Genomic DNA, 23,777 nt, shown 5'->3' on the forward strand with positions numbered 1-23,777 from the left:
CCCAGACGCAGGCCCCAAGCACTACAGCTAGGCCCCAGAAGCTCTAGACACATCCCAAAGCCAAAATGCAATCCCCAAACACTACAGAAAAGCCCCCAAACACCAGACACAGGCTGCAGAAGTCTACAAGCAGGCCCCAGCCACACCCGGATGCAGACCCCAACTGTCCACAAGCAGCTCCCAACCCAGCCCCCCCATGAACTGGACCCCCCCCCACCACCACCCAGATGCATGCCCCAGGCCCCAGGCCTCAGCCCCAGCCCCCACACCCCAGACTCAGGCCCCAAAGGTGTACAACCAGCTCCCAACTGCCCCCCTCAAAGGGAGGCCCCAAAGCCTGCCAGAGGACCCTAGAGCGTACAAGCAGCTCCCAACCCCCCCGGCACAGGCCCCAACCCCCCCCCCCAGACACAGGCCCCAAAGGTGTACAAGCAACTCCCCATCCTCCCCAGAGGCACGCCCCAAAGGTGTACAAACAGCCCCAACCCCCCAAGACCCAGACCCCTACAGCGTAGAAGCAGCTCCCAACCCCATGCCCCCAAGGCACATGCCCCAACCCCTCCCCCAAGGCAGGCCCTAACAGTGTACAAGCAGCTCCCACCCCCCCCCAGACGCAGGCCCCAAAGGTGTACAAGCAGGCCCCTACAGTATACAAGCAGCTCACAACCACCCCCCCAAAGGCAGGCCCCAACCCCCTCCAGATGCAAGCCCGAAAGGTTAAAACCAGCTCCAACCCCCCAACCCCCCCCGCCCCGCGCAGACGCAGGCCCCAAAGGTGTACAAGCAGTTCCCAACCCCTCCAAGGCAGGCCCCAAAAGTGTACAGGCAGGCCCCTACAGTGTAGAAACGCTCCAACCCCTCCCCTTCCACCTCGAGGGAGGCCCTCCCCCCCCAGTATACATGAAGCTCCCAACCCCCTCTCAGAGGAATGCCTAAAAAAGTATACAAGCAGCTCCTAACACCACCCCCCCCCCCAAAAGAGGCAGTCCCCAAAGGTGTACAAGCAGGCCCTCAAATCCCTTAGGTGTACAAGCAGGCCCTTCAAATCCTTTAGCCCCTGCGCCAGCTTTATTGGCGAGCAGCGAGGCTGGGGGGGGAGGGGGGCAAGACAGCCTTAAATAAAATACAAATATAGAAAGTGTTATAAATGGCTGTTATAAATCCAAATAGGATTACAATCAAAGTTTACAATTTATTAAACGAATAGAGGCAAGCAAGCAGCGCTGGATGCGCCGGTGATTCAAAGATCATAAATCCAATTTGTTTAAGTGATTTATTCTTTATTGACGGCGCCGGATGCACGGGGGATCTTTCCGCCTATCGTGCATCCCGAAGTGAAAAGCCGTCCCAAATTTATACATCACAGTGATTAATATTTTATTAATGCCTATACATATTCATTATCTAACCCCGCCTACTCTCGCTTCTCATGCTAATCAGTTTTTTGTGTCCTGCGCCTGCGCAGATCCTCTCAGTGGTCTTGGGCAGGGGTCGTCGAGCTGTGGTCGGTGGTCTCAGAGAGGAAGGCCATAAGTCTTCCTCACAGTGTACTTTTCACCCTTGGTCAGGATTCTGCTGATTTAGCTTTCTTCCTAACCGCAAGGACTGTTTTTTCTTCGAATCTTCTGCTCATTATTTTCTTATCTTGGATTCCAATGTCTTGTTCGAGATATATTGCCCGTATATGTCCTATTTCGAGATACATTGTCCGTACATCTGTTTCCTGCCCTACACCTAATGTTCTGTTCTCCTTTAATAGTTTCATTCTTAACCCTTTCTTATCTGGAATCGCCTCAGCTTCCCTAATCAATCCCCCCTTTTCTTTTCCCCATGCAAATTCTTTTGCATTGCATGCCCTTATCATTAGCAGTATCGCAGTAACATACATACAAATATTCCTACTGCCAATAACATAACCAGATCAGTAAAAACTTGTTCTAACTATTGAAAATTGGGTAACCATGAGGTTAACTTATTCCATATTTCCTCAAAGCCCCATGAAATGTTATCCTTACTAATCTTATACAGAACCTTTGTTTGTTTCTATATTTCCTCTATGTCGGTAGAGACCTTTCCGAATACAAAAATTCTTCTTCCCAGCCTCTACGATATGTATCCCTCAATACCTTGCCATGTACTCTCGTCAGGGAAGCTAATATTGCCATTCGTTGTAACAATTTCCAATTCCAAACAAGTATTACAAAAGATAATATTAAACTTATACCAACTAACATCAATAGAACAATAATTGGGTGACACAATGTGTTCAAAATCCCAGTTGCAGTTGGCGACCATCCAAAGAGTTTGTCCCACCAGCTATGATCTGTGTCTTGTTTTACTCTTTGCAAAACTCTGTTTATTTCTTTTGTATCATGGTGGACAGTGATTAAAGTCTTCTCTCCATCTTCCTGAATGCCTTTTAAAATTTTGATCAGGTCTTGGTGTTTAAGTAATTGCTTCACTAGCGTGAGGTTCATCCCAATAGGTGTGGGTAATAACTTGTGATACATTGTGTTGTTGGACTTGATCAACTGGTGGGATACCACTGGTGCTGAATATAAAAAATCACACCCGATGATTCTAACAAAGTTACAAATACAAAAGTTAGAGTGATTTTTGCTAGGTAGAGTTATGTTTTCCTCATCTACTTCTACAAAAGCACAAGCAGTCCTTAAACACACACAGCCTTGACCAATATATACAAGCACAGTCTTTTGACTAGTATTTGGATGAATTTCAAAGTGGCAAACACCTTGCTCAGTGTCAAGACAGACATCCTGAGCATCAATTGTGTTGCTCTCACAAATAAATCCTTGTTGTTCCCGGGTAACACATGATTCTAGATTCACAGACTGCCATTTCCCGTTCTTCATCCGGGCCCAGGTTCTATGCTCCGAAGGATAGAGCACTGTTTCCTCATGATTTAACCCTAGTGCAACAATGGGGTGGATAACATAAACTGTAGCATTACGTATAGTAAGCACAAAGGCAGTAGCCATGTTAATAATGGGATCATAGGTAAAATTTACCAGAGTCCACCAAGATTGGAACTTCTTTTCAAAATCATTGGCATTGTCCCAAACAATCTTTCGGACTTCAGCCGGAAAAATGCCTTCACTTCCTTCCCTAATGATCAAGGCAGCCGTTGCCTGCATCCATAACTGTACCTGTATACAACTAAGAGCTAAAGATACATTATCTTGCGCCATACTAAGTGCATCTATTATTAGTCTGTGGTCCTGGTCTTCAGCCTTTTCCCATATTGGTAACACCTTTGAAACTTGCCATTGGCTAGTTCCCAATGCCAGTAAGGATGATTGCAGGGGCTGTTTTAGTTTTGTCAAATCGCTTGTTGCTGTGGCTAGCTTATTCATTAGTATTTCTGAATCAATTCCATTTAAAACTCCTAATCCTGTTCCTAGCATTCCAGTTAAGTCTCTTTGTGTTCTGCCCCTGAGGTGTACTTGCTTTTGTGACCATATTGTCCAGCCTTCTAATGATGTCTTTAGGAAAGGAGAACAGGCTGGTTGAACTGCTGAGATGTTAATTTGTATTAGCAATTCAACACGCTTGAGAGACCATTCTGGATTAAATAACAATTGTTGTTGGCCTGTGTTCCTTACTACATATGGGCCTGTTTCATAAATTTTGGGTTCCAGCTTGACTGGGGCTTGGGCATAGGTTGTAGGGGAAGGAAGTGCAATAGGGGGTCTCACTGTTGTAGGAAGTATAGCATATATTGTAAAATTTATCATGAGGCTCTCGCCTTCCTTGATCTCGAGCTTTTGACCATTATTAGTCCAAAAACAGTTAACTGCTACAGTCTGTGTTAATATAAAATTATACCAACAATCTAATTTACCTGGGCGGATACAACCTTCTTGTTGGCCACTTTTGGAAGTCGGTTTTACTAAAATCCCCGTTGCTTTCTCGTGGGCTGTTCCATTAATCATACGGCACCCTATTTCAATTTCGTCCCCTACAGTTCTTTGGTGTATCCACCCTTCCCCTAAATTTCGCCATTCTGATAATGCATGTAAATGATCACCATTTGTTCGCCAAATAACCACAACAGCTAACTTTCCATTAATGCTCTTATCCTCTGTGGTTACGGCTTCAGACCAAGGCCACCCACCATTCTCTATCATCATAGAAGCACCTTCCAATTCTTGAATCACAATTACAACTATAAGCCACAGAAATAAAACAATTCTGTTAACTAAATTTCTGCTAACTACATTACTAAATACTCCTGACCATAGTGTCTTCATTTCGCTTGACTGAACTTTAGTTTCAGTTCACCGTCACCCAGCGTTACTTTCCAGGGGGCTTTTGGAGCTTTCTTCACTCTCGAATAATGGATCCAGGCCGTTTGCTCCTTAATCTTGATGGCGGTATGTGTTGTCAGCAGCACCTGGTATGGTCCTGTCCACTTTTCTTCCAAAGGGCGACCTGCAAATGCTTTTACATACACATAATCCCCAGGTTTAAAGGGGTGGATTGGTTGGTCCAGCCCTCTAGCCCTGGTTCCTGAGACAACTTTAGATATTTGATCCAACTGTTTTTGGAGTCCTATTAAATAATTATACAAGTATCCCGACCCCAGTTGCGTCAGGTCCTCCCCACTGAACAAAAACTGATAGGGTCTTCCGTATAATATTTCAAAAGGGCTTAGATTTTCCTTTGTCCGTGGTTTTACTCTAATTCTAAGTAAAGCCAAAGGGAGAGACTGAGGCCATGATAAATTAGTCTCTTGCCCTATTTTGGCTATTTGTTGTTTGATTAGATGATTCATCTTTTCCACTTGTCCGCTTGCCTGTGGTCTGTAAGGGGTATGGAGTTGCCAGTCTACCCCTAAGACCTTACTTACTTCTTGAACTATTTGCGCACAAAAATGAGAGCCTCTATCTGAGGACATTGCTGCCGGAATTCCGAAACGCGGTATTATCTCATTCAGTAAAACCTTAACCACTTCTCTTGCCTTGTTGGTTCGACAGGGAAAAGCCTCCGGCCACCCGGAAAAAGTATCTGTCAAAACCAACAAGTATCGATACCCCCCTTTTCTTGGCAGTTCTGAAAAATCTATCTGCCATTGTTGTCCTGGATAGTTTCCTTTACTGATTATTCCGAACTTTACCCTATTTTCTGTATTAGGGTTATGATGCAAACAAATACTGCATTGCTGGGTTACTTGTTTTACCGTAGTATACAGATTTCTTCCCACCAAGACTCGACTCAGATTTTTATATAAGGTGTCTGCTCCCCAATGAGTCTTATTATGTTCTGCCATGACCATAGGCCATATTAAATTAGAGGGTAGTACAACCCTATTATCTTTCAGGTATACCCATCCATCACTCCTTGCTTTTCCTCCCAGGTCCCCAATTAACTTTTGATCTTCCCGTGTGTACCTAGGTTCCTGTCCTTCACCTAAAGTTTGTATTTTACCGTCTGGTATTAAAGTGAGCGCTTCTGCCTCAGCCAATCCGGCCACCCTTTTTGCTTCTTGGTCAGCCAATCGGTTCCCTACCTCGAAGTCAGCGGTTCCTTTTTGGTGTCCCCGGCAATGTATAACAGCCACCTTCTCTGGGTGCTTTACCGCTTCCAACAACTTCAAAATCTCCTCAGCATATTTTATTTGTTTTCCTTGGGCCGTTAATAATCCTCGTTCCTTCCAGATAGCCCCATGTGCATGCACCACACCAAATGCATACTTAGAGTCTGTCCAGATATTTACTTTCTTTCCTGCTGCTAGTTCCAATGCCCGCGTAAGGGCAATTATTTCTGCTTTCTGAGCAGACGTCCCAAGGGGTAATGGTTTCGACTCAATTACCTGTTGAGTGGTCGTCACCGCATACCCTGCTTTGCGTTGTCCTTGTTTCACAAAGCTGCTTCCATCAGTATACCATGATTCGTCCGCGTCTTCCAAGGGCTCCTCCTTGAGATCTGGTCGGCTAGAATACACAGTTTCCATAGTTTGGATACAATCGTGGACCACTGGCTCGTCAGGAGCGTTACTAAGGAAAGAAGCTGGGTTCACAATGTTAGTAACCACAATTTCTACGTCATCTTGCTCCACCAGTATTGCTTGGTATTTTAAAAATCTTTGAGGGGATAACCAGTGTGCCCCTTTCTGCTCCAAGACTGCCGAGACAGTGTGTGATACCAGCACGGTTATCTTCTGTCCCATAGTGAACTTCCGAGCCTCCTGTATATTCATGATGACAGCGGCCACCGCTCGAAGGCAACCCGGCCAACCTTTACTTACTTCATCCAGTTGTTTAGAGAAGTAGGCCACAGCTCTCCTGTAGGGGCCCAGCTTCTGTGCCAGCACCCCCAGAGCCATCCCTTGTCTCTCATAGGAGTACAACCAAAAGGGTTTAGACAAGTCCGGTAGACCCAAAGCTGGTGCTCGCATTAACTCCAATTTAAGCTTCTTAAAGGCAGCCCGTGCTTCCCCCGTCCAGACCAATTTCGATTGGTTATTCTTGATGAGGTCATATAGGGGTTTTACAATTAGTCCATAATTATTAATCCATAGACGGCACCAACCTGTCATCCCTAGAAAAGTTTGTAATTCCTTAATGGTCTGTGGTTCTGGGGTACGGCAGATAGTTTCTTTCCGTTCTGTTCCTAATTCCCTTTGTCCCCCTGAAATCTCAAACCCCAAGTAAGTTACACGTGACTGAATCAGCTGAGCCTTCTGTTGAGAGACTCGATACCCATTCAAACCCAGAAAATTAAGGAGACTTATCGTCCATTGCATGCAGCTGCTCCTATTCTCAGTGGCTATCAAAAGGTCATCAACGTATTGCAGCAGAACTCCTTCGGTGTTTGGGGCCTCCCAAACCTCAAGCTCTTTTGCTAGTTGATTCCCAAAAATCGTGGGGCTGTTTTTGAATCCCTGCGGCAATACGGTCCAGGTCAATTGAGCCTTTCGTCCTGAGTCTGGATTTTCCCATTCAAAAGCAAAAAGCTTCTGACTTTCTGGGGCTAAAGTCAGGCAGAAGAAGGCATCTTTTAAATCCAGTACGGTAAACCAAACTAAATTATCTTTTAATTTAGTCAGTAATGTGTACGGGTTGGCTACCACAGGGTGTATATCTTCAGTGATCTTATTTATAGCTCTTAAATCCTGCACTAATCTATAGTTCTTCCCATCTGGCTTCTTAATTGGTAGTATAGGAGTATTATATTTCAGATTCACACTCAACCAGCAGTCCATGTTTTAAAAACTTATCCACTATCCCCTTAATTCCTTTCCTGTCTTCTAATCTTAGGGGATATTGCTTAATCTTAACTGGCCTTTCCCCTGGCTTTAATCTCACCACTATCGGGGCTGCATTTTTGGCTCGCCCAGGGATGTCAGTAGCCCAGACTCCTGGGTAAACTTGGTCTAAAATCTCCGAAGGTACTTTACCGATGGGGTCTGCTTGTATCAGCGTTAAGCTTAGCGCGGTTATCAGCTTTTCTTCTCTCACCTTTAACCCCACCTTCCCTTTTTCAAAGACAATTTCCGCTTCTAATTGTTCTAGTAAATCTCGCCCCAGCAAAGACTTCGGGGATCCTGGTAAATATAAAAACCTATGTATTCCCATCTGTTTCCCTAACTTATATTTTAAAGGCCTTAGGAAAAAGGCTTTCTCGTGCTGGCCTGTAGCTCCTATCACCGTCACAAAATCCTCATCCTCTGGTATCAATTTCTGGTTTAACACAGAATAAGTCGCTCCTGTGTCAATTAAAAACTCCACTTCCTGTCCTGATTTCCCTAGCTTAATTTTAACCAGCGGATCTGCTAGGGTAGAATCCCCCGGTCCACTTCATTGGTCGGGAGATACACTAGCTACCATCAACCTGTTCTTCTCCCATTGTTTCCGACATTCCCTTTTCCAATGACCCACTTCCCTACAATATGCACACTGATTCGGTCTCAGGGGAGGCTTTACTGACCTTCCCCTTATCCCATTCCCTCTTCCTTTTCCCCGAAAAGGTTCTTCTTGCCTCTGTAAGGCCGCAACAGTTGCCGCAGCAATAGCCCTACCCAGCCTTTGTTTCTCATTCCCTTCTCGATTCCTAAATACCCTCCATGCCTCTTCCACCAGCCTTTCTAAATCTCTCACATCCGGCTCTTTCATTTTCTGAAGCTTCCGCCTTATATCGTCCGCAGACTGACCCAAGAACAATGATACTAGCTGGACTTTACCTTCCTCAGAAGAGGGGTCTATCGTTGTAAATTTTTGCATTGCTGTCCTTAGCCGATCGAGAAATTCTGACGGGGTCTCAGTTTGCCCCTGTTTTATGGTATATAACCTAGACCAGTTTACAGACTTTGGTATCGCACTTTCCAAGGCGATCCTAATCCATTCCTGATATCTTTTTAATAACCTATAATCACCCTCATCATTATAGTCCCAGTTTGGGTCCACTCTGGGCACATATACCTCCACAGTTCCAGGTAAAACTGACGTTACCTGGGTCTGTACTTGAGTTTGTGCATTCTTAATTACTAGTTGCTTTTCCAGTTTCCGATAATGCTGCCAGCATTATCTCTATATCTTTCCAATCGGGATCTAAATTCTTTCCAATCAGCTCAAACCTCCGGGCCACTGATTCTGGATCATCCCGGTATCCTTTCACAGCTTCCTTCCGTGAATCTAACTCGGCAGTTGTGAAAGGTACTTTTATCCGAGCTGGTCCGTTAGCCCCCATAGCCTGTCGTAACGGGGCTTGAATAACGGGCCCGACCTTACTTCGGGTTTGAGCCGTGATCGGGGTAAAGTCTCCATTCCCCCAACTCTCATTTTTCTTATCTATTCTGCCGTTTCCTGGTCTCGCCCCCACACCTTGTTCTATTATCTGGGGCGGGAGGACATAATCCTCCATTCTCTCCTCTGACTCATTCAATTTCAAACATCTCTGCCCGATACTGCACGCCGAACAACATCTTTTCATTTTTCCTGCCCCTTCCTTCTTCATATCCTTTTCTATTGCCAGGATCAAAGGATCCTGTGGGGCTAAGTTAATTCCACACTCCTTCTGCCATTCCGGGTGGTTTCTCAAAGTGAAAAACATATCTGCGTATGACACCTCATCCCACTTTCCCTCTCTCCTTAGAAACAACATTAACTGTAGTAAAGTATTATAATTTAAGGTTCCATTCAGTGGCCATTTCCCTCACAATCCAACTTATAAAGTGGCCACCATTGATTACAATATTTTATCAACGTTTTCTTATTTTCAGTTCCACCGGGGGATCCCCCTATATTTTTCCAATGACTCAAGATACATCCCAACGGGCTTTTCTTTGGAATCCCACTACTCTGCTGCCCCCCCATGTTACAGTTCAGAATGTTTCTTGTTACACAATACAAGCCGGCAGCTTTCCACAATAACACCAAGATCCTAGTAACGTTATAAAGTGTACAATCAAAATCCCAAAGACAATAGCCAAGGTCAAGTTCCACATTTAAACACAACGTAACACTAACCTCGCATGCAAAGGTTATTTGTTTCCCAACAGCAACTGAGTGCTTTCCAAAAAACCAAATGCCGTCCTGCAGAAAACTTTTACTTTCCGACTTACAGACGACCCCAATTGACCGGTCAACCAAATAAACCAAAATAAAGAATATAATCACTTACAATGATGGGGTCCGTGTCTGCCTCCGCAGTGATCCGTTGAGTCGAGGAGTCCCTCCGGGAAATCCCGGGGGTACCCTAGGGAGTCCTGTTCCCAGCGGGTCCTGCGGTCCGACAGAGAAGAAGTCCCATCTGGGTCGCCAGATTGATTCAAAGATCATAAATCCAATTTCTTTAAGTGATTTATTCTTTATTGACGGCGCCGGATGCACGGGGGATCTTTCCGCCTATCGTGCATCCCGAAGTGAAAAGCCGTCCCAAATTTATACATCACAGTGATTAATATTTTATTAACGCCTATACATATTCATTATTTAACCCCGCCTACTCTCGCTTCTCATGCTAATCAGTTTTTTGTGTCCTGCGCCTGCGCAGATCCTCTCAGTGGTCTTGGGCAGGGGTCGTCGAGCTGTGGTCGGTGGTCTCAGAGAGGAAGGCCATAAGTCTTCCTCACAGTGTACTTTTCACCCTTGGTCAGGATTCTGCTGATTTAGCTTTCTTCCTAACCGCAAGGACTGTTTTTTCTTCGAATCTTCTGCTCATTATTTTCTTATCTTGGATTCCAATGTCTTGTTCGAGATATATTGCCCGTATATGTCCTATTTCGAGATACATTGTCCGTACATCTGTTTCCTGCCCTACACCTAATGTTCTGTTCTCCTTTAATAGTTTCATTCTTAACCCTTTCTTATCTGGAATCGCCTCAGCTTCCCTAATCACCCGCCCTAATATTAGGCCTAACCCCTAAGAACCTTGACCCCTAACGCTATGGCAACCACGGATCTAACCCTAACCCCTACCCCAACAAACCCTAGAAACCCTAACCCTAAAAACCCTTACAGCCCTAACCCGATAAAATTTACCACACTAAACCCCTGAAGACTGTTCTGGGGGGTCCACATTCAATTCTGGAATTTCACACTTCCATTTAAGTCTTCTTCCCCCCCAATATGGGGGTTCGCCCACCCAATTTTGGGGGTTCCTCCCCTAATTTGGGGGGGACACAACCGATTGTAGAGTCCCCCACCCTCCTTTTTTGGGTTCCCCCCTAATATTAAAAGTTCTTCCGCCCAATTTTGGGGGACCCCACAATTTTGACGTTCCTTCCCCTAACTTGGGGCTTCAACCCTTCAATTTTGGGGGGGGCTCCCACCCTCTTATTTTGGCCTTCCGCCCTAATATTAGGCCTAACCCCTAAGAACCTTGACCCCTAACGCTATGGCAACCACGGATCTAACCCTAACCCCTACCCCAACAAACCCTAGAAACCCTAACCCTAAAAACCCTTACAGCCCTAACCCGATAAAATTTACCACACTAAACCCCTGAAGACTGTTCTGGGGGGTCCACATTCAATTCTGGAATTTCACACTTCCGTTTAAGTGTTCTGCCCCCCCAATATGGGGGTTCGCCCACCCAATTTTGGGGGTTCCTCCCCTAATTGGGGGGGACACAACCAATTTTGGGGGGGACACAACCAATTTGGGGGGGGACACAACCAATTTGGGGGGGGACACAACCAATTTTAGAGTCCCCCACCCTCCTTTTTTGGGTTTCCCCCAATATTAAGAGCTCTTCCGCCCAATTTTGGGGGACCCCACAATTTTGACGTTTCTTCCCCTAAATTGGGGCTTCGACCCTTCAATTTTGGGGGGGGCTCCCCCCTTAGTTTGGCCTTCCACCCTAATATTGGGCCTTAGCCCTAAGAACCCTGACCCCTAACACTACGGCTCCCACGGATCTAACCCTAACCCCTACCCCAAAAAACCCTAGAAACCCTAACCCTAAAAACCCTTACAGTCCTAACCCGATAAAATTTACCACACTAGACCTACGCCTAAAAGCCCTAACCCTAAAAATTAAGACCCTCTAAACCCTAACCCAAAACGTAAAGATTCTCAAAGCCCTAACGCTGGAGACCCTAACCTTAAAAAAAAAAAATAAGACCTTAAAACCCTAACCCTAAATACCTGACCATAACTAAAACCCTAAGACCCTAACCCTAAAAACCCTATCAACACTAAAACCACAAAATACTTTAAGACCTTAACACACTAACCCCCAAACCCTAACCCTTATAACTCCAACCCTAACAACCTTAAAATCCTAACCCTAAACCCTGGAAACCCTAACCCTGAAACCCAACCCTAGTGCCTTAGCCCTGAAACCTTAAAACCCTAACACCTTATTAGAAACACTCTGTAACCAATACCATAGGCTCAGGCAAGTATCTCAGTGAGGTAGCATTTTTATTCACGATTGCAATGGCAGGCGTCCCACAAGCCACCTACTAGTTCCATAACACAGTTTATATAATTTTTTTTTTCCTCTCGGTGACCAGGACCCTCCCCAGTTTCCCCATTGACTGGGTAATCCATGTTCACAATCTATCCAGTGCTTCACAGAAAATACACAGCTGCTGGCCTGTTACTAGTCAATTTTATTTTTTTCTTGACTGTTTTCCTCTTTGAGGTGGTAATGTTTCTTACACCGTGATTTCCACCCAATTGCTCTAAGGATTCTGGTTGTCTGCATTTTACAAGGTTGTCTGTTAAGCTTTCTTATCACTGCAAGCATATATCAATACCACCTTCCTTCCCTCTAAACGATGTAACTCTGTGCAAAAACATTTTTATTCCCACAACCTTGATCCCCTTACCCTAAAATCCTTATTCTCTTTAACCCTAACAACTCTAACCACAACCCTAACCCTTCATATCAACCCCCCGACGCTAATGACACTGACTAATGATCCAAACCCCAAACCCCAGGCAACCAACAAAGAAACAGACACAAAGCTGAAAACTACAAAAAAGGCAAAACCCTGGATACAGACCCCAAATCACAAACACGCTACCAAAATGCTACAGAAAAGCCCCAGACGCAGGCCCCAAGCACTACAGCTAGGCCCCAGAAGCTCTAGACACATCCCAAAGCCAAAATGCAATCCCCAAACACTACAGAAAAGCCCCCAAACACCAGACACAGGCTGCAGAAGTCTACAAGCAGGCCCCAGCCACACCCGGATGCAGACCCCAACTGTCCACAAGCAGCTCCCAACCCACCCCCCCCATGAACTGGACCCCCCCCCACCACCACCCAGATGCATGCCCCAGGCCCCAGGCCTCAGCCCCAGCCCCCACACCCCAGACTCAGGCCCCAAAGGTGTACAACCAGCTCCCAACTGCCCCCCTCAAAGGGAGGCCCCAAAGCCTGCCAGAGGACCCTAGAGCGTACAAGCAGCTCCCAACCCCCCCGGCACAGGCCCCAACCCCCCCCCCCCCAGACACAGGCCCCAAAGGTGTACAAGCAACTCCCCATCCTCCCCAGAGGCACGCCCCAAAGGTGTACAAACAGCCCCAACCCCCCAAGACCCAGACCCCTACAGCGTAGAAGCAGCTCCCAACCCCATGCCCCCAAGGCACATGCCCCAACCCCTCCCCCAAGGCAGGCCCTAACAGTGTACAAGCAGCTCCCACCCCCCCCCCAGACGCAGGCCCCAAAGGTGTACAAGCAGGCCCCTACAGTATACAAGCAGCTCACAACCACCCCCCCAAAGGCAGGCCCCAACCCCCTCCAGATGCAAGCCCGAAAGGTTAAAACCAGCTCCAACCCCCCAACCCCCCCTGCCCCGCGCAGACGCAGGCCCCAAAGGTGTACAAGCAGTTCCCAACCCCTCCAAGGCAGGCCCCAAAAGTGTACAGGCAGGCCCCTACAGTGTAGAAACGCTCCAACCCCTCCCCTTCCACCTCGAGGGAGGCCCTCCCCCCCCAGTATACACGAAGCTCCCAACCCCCTCTCAGAGGAATGCCTAAAAAAGTATACAAGCAGCTCCTAACACCCCCCCACCCCCCCCCCCAAAAGAGGCAGTCCCCAAAGGTGTACAAGCAGGCCCTCAAATCCCTTAGGTGTACAAGCAGGCCCTTCAAATCCCTTAGCCCCTGCGCCAGCTTTATTGGCGAGCAGCGAGGCTGGGGGGGGAGGGGGGCAAGACAGCCTTAAATAAAATACAAATATAGAAAGTGTTATAAATGGCTGTTATAAATCCAAATAGGATTACAATCAAAGTTTACAATTTATTAAACGAATAGAGGCAAGCAAGCAGCGCTGGATGCGCCGGGAGTCTCTGCTCCCCCAGGACGCACACCTGTTACGTAAGGCGGCTGGTTTTGATGCTCCCAGGCTAATACATATTCATTACTACTTCGAGAAGAGGCAGGGTTATTAGAATTGGTTTCCGGAATCCGAAACCCCTCCCAGGGGCGCCTGCGTACCAGTCTCTGGTGGTCTCTCGGGGCTTGCTCGGGCTGAATGCTGGTTGTCTTCCTCCCAGGCTTTTGTCCTTCAATTGTCCTTCAGCTCCCCCTTCCTCCTCGTTTGGGAGCCTCTGCGCCGGATTTCAGAAACTCTAGCAACATCCCCTGCAGTAGTCAGCACTTTTCCCTAAAAACCCCTTTGTTCTTTTATCACCTAGACCCGGGCCTCGATGTTAACCCTTCAAATCCCTTAGTGACACGAATTGCTGGACCATTCCTTACAAAAGGAAGGATAAAATATGTAGAGGAGCAATGGCACACGCGAAAGCCCAGCGCCGCGGGCAGAGGCAGCGAAGGTTGACGGCAGAACAGTGCTCGGTTTGAACACGGAGAGGGAAAGCGAGGGGAAGGTGGCCGAAGCCGGCCGCAGTCTCTGAGCTCTCCTCCTCCTGATTGTTTTCTCTCAAAGCCATTTCTGTCTGTGTGCGGGCACCCGGAGCCGGCAGAAGTCCCCGTGAAGTCCTTCGGCAGGACGGAGGGCTGCGTGGGCTCCAGTGAGAGAGGGAGTTAGGAGAATCTTATCAAGTAGAGATAGAGCGCTGACAGCGTTAAACTAGGATGCTACTTAGCGTCTTTGCTAACTATGGTGCATTGTGCCAATTAACTAAAGCAAGAAGCCTTGGGCCCCTTACCAAGGTCAGTCTCCTAATAAGAGAGTGAGCCTGTCTTAAGAAACTGGGAGAAACTGGTCCTGCAGATGGACAAGAGCCAAGGAGCAACTGAGTCTGTGCAAAGACAAGAGGTCAACTAGCGGTGACGAGGAAGAGTCATCAATCTTCATGCCCACGACCTCCCGTGCTGCCCAGCGCTGAATAAACATACCTACTTTACAATCTCACTGATTGTGGAGTCCCTTTTCCGCAAGTCACTAGCAGCGGTTTCTTCCGCAGAGGTTTTCCCAGAGCCGCTTCAAAGCTTCCCTCGCGGAGCTGGGGCATCGCAGGGGGTCGTCAAAGCACGCACGCGCACACACACACACACGCACACACACACACACAGGCGTTGTTGTCCAAACAGAAAGTATTTACAACAAATTCGACAAGCGGTTTTCCTCTGCCAGCAGCAAATGCCTGAGGGCCCCTACAGCTTCACAAATCATAGCACAAAGAGCCTAAAGTTCCTCTAAAATTTAGGGAAATGATTCAAAATAGATCTGCTAGGGGAAAACGATCACTGGCGGCAGGGTACACAATACACGCGAGTCTCAGCTCTCCTCCGCAGGGTCAGTGCCCACGCCCAAGTGCGACGCTGATGGCACCCGAACATTTGCTGTAGCAGGCAGCAGAGCCAGCAGCTCAGGGGAGCAATTTTAAAAACCAGGAGGCACTTAAACCAACCCTTAATTGACCCAGTTACTGCAGGAGAGTCCCGACTACTCGCCCTGGAGTCCTACTGTCACCAGCAAAAAGCACCAACCAAAGCTTGGGGGAACTTTGGTACAGCACAAGAGAAGGGAGTGGGGGTAGCGTAGCCGTATCGCAGAGCTGCTGCTTTTCACACCATTTTATCATCCCTGATAATTGAAAGTAAGGCCGGGTGGGCTGACCCCACCACCACCACTCCTGGCAGCATGTTTGGTCCACAACGCTAGAATAATTATTTTGCTCCCTCCCGCCCCTACAGCTTCATCATCTGAAAAGATTACAGTCAAAACAATGGCATACACAAATAAAAGTCAAGAGTTGACATAGTAACTCCGGGATTTGGGTATCAACTGTCCGAGAAATCAGAACACCCAGGCTTCACAATGTGCCCAACATCGAGCTGTGCCAAGGGGGGGCGGAAGGAAGAAGCTTTCCGTTTAAGCCTTCAGAGCATCGCTCCATCACTACGTCAATTCACAGCCACCACAGCGTGCCGATGGACATCTTTCTGTGCCAAAAGAAACAAGTGCTTTGTCCTCTTGATATCAAAGGTAGCCACCTATAGTTACGGAACCATGCACAAGACCTTAACTCTGACCAGCAGGAAAACTTAGGACAACTGAGTGCAGATCCTGCCAATTTCTACCAGTTCCAACTGTGCTTTAAGTCTCATTGCAAAGCCTCAGTTAGAAAAAGGATCACCTCAGGGTATCCAACAAGAAGAAGAGCTGTTTTCTTTTTTTTTTTTTTTTTTTTTTTTCAATATACCATAGGACTATGCAGTTCAATCATCAATCATCTTGGAAAGCTCAAGGAGGAGGTCATCCTCATCCTTCCCTGGGTCCAAGTCGAGCTCGGCTTCCAGTATGCCGTCTGAGAGTTCCCAAAGTAGCATCTCTAAATCCTTGTCTACAGATACGGGCGCGTTGCCTGTGGAACTCAGCCGGCGTGTCCTTGCGTCTTCTAGCTGGGAAGAAGCTGAAGTCGAGCTTGAGAACTCCATTGGCTCCACGGATTCTGCCTGGCTTCCAAGATGTGCTTCAGGTCTTGGCAGAGCAAGGAAGAGAACAATCAGTATATGCCATTTCTTAACGGGAAATCCCTTTTCTGCAAACCGGCTCTTAAAACCGTAGCCAACCCCTCCTGCACTTCAGTCTTACCCAGGGATTGTTATTCAATTAACCCAGGGCGACATTTAGAGCCCAATATATTAGCAGGTACATTTTTCAGTTTGGGGGTTTCTCTGTGAAGCCAGAGCACCCGGAGTCTAGCAAAGATGGGAAACCAACATGGCCTCCCGGAAGCCCAGTGTCCGAGAACTACATCTCCCGGCATGCTCTGTGAAAACAATATGGACTCCCGGAAACCCGGTGGCCAAGAACTACATTTCCCAGCACTCCCCAGAAAATTGAGCCTCGCAGCGTGCCGTAGGACGCCATTTTTTGCTCTGTTACATTACCGGTTTCGTGTTTATGGAGGGTTTTCCCGCCGTTTTGGGGGGTTTCCCCTCAATTTCGGGTTTTCAGCTCTCCATTTCAGAGTTCTTCCCCGCAATTTTGGGGTTCCTTCCCCTAATTTGGTGCTTCGCCCCCCCCCCTTTTGGGGTTCACCCTCCATTTTGGGGATTCCCCCCAATTCCAAGCCCCCCACCATTTTGGAGGCCCCCACCATCCTTTCTTGGCCTGCCACCCTAATATTAAGGTTCTTTCCCCCAATGCTGGGGTTCTCACCACATGTTTGAGGTTCCTTCCCTTAATTTGGGGCTTAGCTCCCCGGGATCTGGGGCTTTAACCCCAATTTTGGGGGTCCCCCCCAAGTTTGGGGATTCCTCCCCAGGTCTGGGGGGGGTCCACATTCAATTCTGGAATTTCACACTTCCATTTAAGTCTTCTTCCCCCCCAATATGGGGGTTCGCCCACCCAATTTTGGGGGTTCCTCCCCTAATTTGGGGGGGACACAACCGATTGTAGAGTCCCCCACCCTCCTTTTTTGGGTTCCCCCCTAATATTAAAAGTTCTTCCGCCCAATTTTGGGGGACCCCACAATTTTGACGTTCCTTCCCCTAACTTGGGGCTTCAACCCTTCAATTTTGGGGGGGGCTCCCACCCTCTTATTTTGGCCTTCCGCCCTAATATTAGGCCTAACCCCTAAGAACCTTGACCCCTAACGCTATGGCAACCACGGATCTAACCCTAACCCCTACCCCAACAAACCCTAGAAACCCTAACCCTAAAAACCCTTACAGCCCTAACCCGATAAAATTTACCACACTAAACCCCTGAAGACTGTTCTGGGGGGTCCACATTCAATTCTGGAATTTCACACTTCCGTTTAAGTGTTCTGCCCCCCCAATATGGGGGTTCGCCCACCCAATTTTGGGGGTTCCTCCCCTAATTGGGGGGGACACAACCAATTTTGGGGGGGACACAACCAATTTGGGGGGGGACACAACCAATTTGGGGGGTCCCCCCAATTTTAGAGTCCCCCACCCTCCTTTTTTGGGTTTCCCCCAATATTAAGAGCTCTTCCGCCCAATTTTGGGGGACCCCACAATTTTGACGTTTCTTCCCCTAAATTGGGGCTTCGACCCTTCAATTTTGGGGGGGGCTCCCCCCTTAGTTTGGCCTTCCACCCTAATATTGGGCCTTAGCCCTAAGAACCCTGACCCCTAACACTACGGCTCCCACGGATCTAACCCTAACCCCTACCCCAAAAAACCCTAGAAACCCTAACCCTAAAAACCCTTACAGTCCTAACCCGATAAAATTTACCACACTAGACCTACGCCTAAAAGCCCTAACCCTAAAAATTAAGACCCTCTAAACCCTAACCCAAAACGTAAAGATTCTCAAAGCCCTAACGCTGGAGACCCTAACCTTAAAAAAAAAAAATAAGACCTTAAAACCCTAACCCTAAATACCTGACCATAACTAAAACCCTAAGACCCTAACCCTAAGAACCCTATCAACACTAAAACCACAAAATACTTTAAAACCTTAACACACTAACCCCCAAACCCTAACCCTTATAACTCCAACCCTAACAACCTTAAAATCCTAACCCTAAACCCTGGAAACCCTAACCCTGAAACCCAACCCTAGTGCCTTAGCCCTGAAACCTTAAAACCCTAACACCTTATTAGAAACACTCTGTAACCAATACCATAGGCTCAGGCAAGTATCTCAGTGAGGTAGCATTTTTATTCACGATTGCAATGGCAGGCGTCCCACAAGCCACCTACTAGTTCCATAACACAGTTTATATAATTTTTTTTTTCCTCTCGGTGACCAGGACCCTCCCCAGTTTCCCCATTGACTGGGTAATCCATGTTCACAATCTATCCAGTGCTTCACAGAAAATACACAGCTGCTGGCCTGTTACTAGTCAATTTTATTTTTTTCTTGACTGTTTTCCTCTTTGAGGTGGTAATGTTTCTTACACCGTGATTTCCACCCAATTGCTCTAAGGATTCTGGTTGTCTGCATTTTACAAGGTTGTCTGTTAAGCTTTCTTATCACTGCAAGCATATATCAATACCACCTTCCTTCCCTCTAAACGATGTAACTCTGTGCAAAAACATTTTTATTCCCACAACCTTGATCCCCTTACCCTAAAATCCTTATTCTCTTTAACCCTAACAACTCTAACCACAACCCTAACCCTTCATATCAACCCCCCGACGCTAATGACACTGACTAATGATCCAAACCCCAAACCCCAGGCAACCAACAAAGAAACCGACACAAAGCTGAAAACTACAAAAAAGGCAAAACCCTGGATACAGACCCCAAATCACAAACACGCTACCAAAATGCTACAGAAAAGCCCCAGACGCAGGCCCCAAGCACTACAGCTAGGCCCCAGAAGCTCTAGACACATCCCAAAGCCAAAATGCAATCCCCAAACACTACAGAAAAGCCCCCAAACACCAGACACAGGCTGCAGAAGTCTACAAGCAGGCCCCAGCCACACCCGGATGCAGACCCCAACTGTCCACAAGCAGCTCCCAACCCACCCCCCCCATGAACTGGACCCCCCACCACCACCACCCAGATGCATGCCCCAGGCCCCAGGCCTCAGCCCCAGCCCCCACACCCCAGACTCAGGCCCCAAAGGTGTACAACCAGCTCCCAACTGCCCCCCTCAAAGGGAGGCCCCAAAGCCTGCCAGAGGACCCTAGAGCGTACAAGCAGCTCCCAACCCCCCCGGCACAGGCCCCAACCCCCCCCCCCCAGACACAGGCCCCAAAGGTGTACAAGCAACTCCCCATCCTCCCCAGAGGCACGCCCCAAAGGTGTACAAACAGCCCCAACCCCCCAAGACCCAGACCCCTACAGCGTAGAAGCAGCTCCCAACCCCATGCCCCCAAGGCACATGCCCCAACCCCTCCCCCAAGGCAGGCCCTAACAGTGTACAAGCAGCTCCCACCCCCCCCCAGACGCAGGCCCCAAAGGTGTACAAGCAGGCCCCTACAGTATACAAGCAGCTCACAACCACCCCCCCAAAGGCAGGCCCCAACCCCCTCCAGATGCAAGCCCGAAAGGTTAAAACCAGCTCCAACCCCCCAACCCCCCCTGCCCCGCGCAGACGCAGGCCCCAAAGGTGTACAAGCAGTTCCCAACCCCTCCAAGGCAGGCCCCAAAAGTGTACAGGCAGGCCCCTACAGTGTAGAAACGCTCCAACCCCTCCCCTTCCACCTCGAGGGAGGCCCTCCCCCCCCAGTATACACGAAGCTCCCAACCCCCTCTCAGAGGAATGCCTAAAAAAGTATACAAGCAGCTCCTAACACCCCCCCACCCCCCCCCCCAAAAGAGGCAGTCCCCAAAGGTGTACAAGCAGGCCCTCAAATCCCTTAGGTGTACAAGCAGGCCCTTCAAATCCCTTAGCCCCTGCGCCAGCTTTATTGGCGAGCAGCGAGGCTGGGGGGGGAGGGGGGCAAGACAGCCTTAAATAAAATACAAATATAGAAAGTGTTATAAATGGCTGTTATAAATCCAAATAGGATTACAATCAAAGTTTACAATTTATTAAACGAATAGAGGCAAGCAAGCAGCGCTGGATGCGCCGGGAGTCTCTGCTCCCCCAGGACGCACACCTGTTACGTAAGGCGGCTGGTTTTGATGCTCCCAGGCTAATACATATTCATTACTACTTCGAGAAGAGGCAGGGTTATTAGAATTGGTTTCCGGAATCCGAAACCCCTCCCAGGGGCGCCTGCGTACCAGTCTCTGGTGGTCTCTCGGGGCTTGCTCGGGCTGAATGCTGGTTGTCTTCCTCCCAGGCTTTTGTCCTTCAATTGTCCTTCATCCCCCCCTTCCTCCTCGTTTGGGAGCCTCTGCGCCGGATTTCAGAAACTCTAGCAACATCCCCTGCAGTAGTCAGCACTTTTCCCTAAAAACCCCTTTGTTCTTTTATCACCTAGACCCGGGCCTCGATGTTAACCCTTCAAATCCCTTAGTGACACGAATTGCTGGACCATTCCTTACAAAAGGAAGGATAAAATATGTAGAGGAGCAATGGCACACGCGAAAGCCCAGCGCCGCGGGCAGAGGCAGCGAAGGTTGACGGCAGAACAGTGCTCGGTTTGAACACGGAGAGGGAAAGCGAGGGGAAGGTGGCCGAAGCCGGCCGCAGTCTCTGAGCTCTCCTCCTCCTGATTGTTTTCTCTCAAAGCCATTTCTGTCTGTGTGCGGGCACCCGGAGCCGGCAGAAGTCCCCGTGAAGTCCTTCGGCAGGACGGAGGGCTGCGTGGGCTCCAGTGAGAGAGGGAGTTAGGAGAATCTTATCAAGTAGAGATAGAGCGCTGACAGCGTTAAACTAGGATGCTACTTAGCGTCTTTGCTAACTATGGTGCATTGTGCCAATTAACTAAAGCAAGAAGCCTTGGGCCCCTTACCAAGGTCAGTCTCCTAATAAGAGAGTGAGCCTGTCTTAAGAAACTGGGAGAAACTGGTCCTGCAGATGGACAAGAGCCAAGGAGCAACTGAGTCTGTGCAAAGACAAGAGGTCAACTAGCGGTGACGAGGAAGAGTCATCAATCTTCATGCCCACGACCTCCCGTGCTGCCCAGCGCTGAATAAACATACCTACTTTACAATCTCACTGATTGTGGAGTCCCTTTTCCGCAAGTCACTAGCAGCGGTTTCTTCCGCAGAGGTTTTCCCAGAGCCGCTTCAAAGCTTCCCTCGCGGAGCTGGGGCATCGCAGGGGGTCGTCAAAGCACGCACGCGCACACACACACACACGCACACACACACACACAGGCGTTGTTGTCCAAACAGAAAGTATTTACAACAAATTCGACAAGCGGTTTTCCTCTGCCAGCAGCAAATGCCTGAGGGCCCCTACAGCTTCACAAATCATAGCACAAAGAGCCTAAAGTTCCTCTAAAATTTAGGGAAATGATTCAAAATAGATCTGCTAGGGGAAAACGATCACTGGCGGCAGGGTACACAATACACGCGAGTCTCAGCTCTCCTCCGCAGGGTCAGTGCCCACGCCCAAGTGCGACGCTGATGGCACCCGAACATTTGCTGTAGCAGGCAGCAGAGCCAGCAGCTCAGGGGAGCAATTTTAAAAACCAGGAGGCACTTAAACCAACCCTTAATTGACCCAGTTACTGCAGGAGAGTCCTGACTACTCGCCCTGGAGTCCTACTGTCACCAGCAAAAAGCACCAACCAAAGCTTGGGGGAACTTTGGTACAGCACAAGAGAAGGGAGTGGGGGTAGCGTAGCCGTATCGCAGAGCTGCTGCTTTTCACACCATTTTATCATCCCTGATAACTGAAAGTAAGGCCGGGTGGGCTGACCCCACCACCACCACTCCTGGCAGCATGTTTGGTCCACAACGCTAGAATAATTATTTTGCTCCCTCCCGCCCCTACAGCTTCATCATCTGAAAAGATTACAGTCAAAACAATGGCATACACAAATAAAAGTCAAGAGTTGACATAGTAACTCCAGGATTTGGGTATCAACTGTCCGAGAAATCAGAACACCCAGGCTTCACAATGTGCCCAACATCGAGCTGTGCCAAGGGGGGGCGGAAGGAAGAAGCTTTCCGTTTAAGCCTTCAGAGCATCGCTCCATCACTACGTCAATTCACAGCCACCACAGCGTGCCGATGGACATCTTTCTGTGCCAAAAGAAACAAGTGCTTTGTCCTCTTGATATCAAAGGTAGCCACCTATAGTTACGGAACCATGCACAAGACCTTAACTCTGACCAGCAGGAAAACTTAGGACAACTGAGTGCAGATCCTGCCAATTTCTACCAGTTCCAACTGTGCTTTAAGTCTCATTGCAAAGCCTCAGTTAGAAAAAGGATCACCTCAGGGTATCCAACAAGAAGAAGAGTTGTTTTCTTTTTTTTTTTTTTTTTTTTTTTCAATATACCATAGGACTATGGAGTTCAATCATCAATCATCTTGGAAAGCTCAAGGAGGAGGTCATCCTCATCCTTCCCTGGGTCCAAGTCGAGCTCGGCTTCCAGTATGCCGTCTGAGAGTTCCCAAAGTAGCATCTCTAAATCCTTGTCTACAGATACGGGCGCGTTGCCTGTGGAACTCAGCCGGCGTGTCCTTGCTTCTTCTAGCTGGGAAGAAGCTGAAGTCGAGCTTGAGAACTCCATTGGCTCCATGGATTCTGCCTGGCTTCCAAGATGTGCTTCAGGTCTTGGCAGAGCAAGGAAGAGAACAATCAGTATATGCCATTTCTTAACGGGAAATCCCTTTTCTGCAAACCGGCTCTTAAAACCGTAGCCAACCCCTCCTGCACTTCAGTCTTACCCAGGGATTGTTATTCAATTAACCCAGGGCTACATTTAGAGCCCAATATATTAGCAGGTACATTTTTCAGTTTGGGGGTTTCTCTGTGAAGCCAGAGCACCCGGAGTCTAGCAAAGATGGGAAACCAACATGGCCTCCCGGAAGCCCAGTGTCCGAGAACTACATCTCCCGGCATGCTCTGGGAAAACAATATGGACTCCCGGAAACCCGGTGGCCAAGAACTACATTTCCCAGCACTCCCCAGAAAATTGAGCCTCGCAGCGTGCCGTAGGACGCCATTTTTTGCTCTGTTACATTACCGGTTTCGTGTTTATGGAGGGTTTTCCCGCCGTTTTGGGGGGTTTCCCCTCAATTTCGGGTTTTCAGCTCTCCATTTCAGAGTTCTTCCCCGCAATTTTGGGGTTCCTTCCCCTAATTTGGTGCTTCGCCCCCCCCCCACTTTTGGGGTTCCCCCTCCATTTTGGGGATTCCCCCCAGTTCCAAGCCCCCCACAATTTTGGAGGCCCCCACCATCCTTTCTTGGCCTGCCACCCTAATATTAAGGTTCTTTCCCCCAATGTTGGGGTTCTCACCACATGTTTGAGGTTCCTTCCCTTAATTTGGGGCTTAGCTCCCCGGGATCTGGGGCTTTAACCCCAATTTTGGGGGTCCCCCCCAAGTTTGGGGATTCC

At 48.4% G+C, this 23,777-nt stretch overlaps 2 long non-coding RNA genes across 2 annotated transcripts in view; one reads left to right on the plus strand and one right to left on the minus strand.

Moving 5' to 3' along the window:
• The first annotated feature begins 1,003 nt into the window (after nucleotides 1–1,003).
• LOC308187161 lies at nucleotides 1,004–5,611 on the plus strand. Its single transcript, XR_013944493.1, has 2 exons — nucleotides 1,004–3,717; nucleotides 3,811–5,611. It is a non-coding gene; the product is annotated as an uncharacterized lncRNA (long non-coding RNA).
• The window catches only part of LOC308187157, a 38,546-nt gene continuing 20,330 nt past the window's right edge, over nucleotides 5,562–23,777 (minus strand). Inside the window, exons 2-4 of the long non-coding RNA XR_013944489.1 lie at nucleotides 15,214–16,365; nucleotides 9,489–10,364; nucleotides 5,562–5,954 (exon numbers count right to left, since the gene is read on the minus strand). This is a non-coding gene — a long non-coding RNA (uncharacterized lncRNA). The remainder of the gene's footprint in view (nucleotides 5,955–9,488; nucleotides 10,365–15,213; nucleotides 16,366–23,777) is intronic.

The sequence above is a fragment of the Anser brachyrhynchus genome, assembly GCF_964034855.1.
Source record: "Anser brachyrhynchus genome assembly, contig: SCAFFOLD_99, whole genome shotgun sequence".
NCBI classification, from domain to species: domain Eukaryota; kingdom Metazoa; phylum Chordata; class Aves; order Anseriformes; family Anatidae; genus Anser; species Anser brachyrhynchus.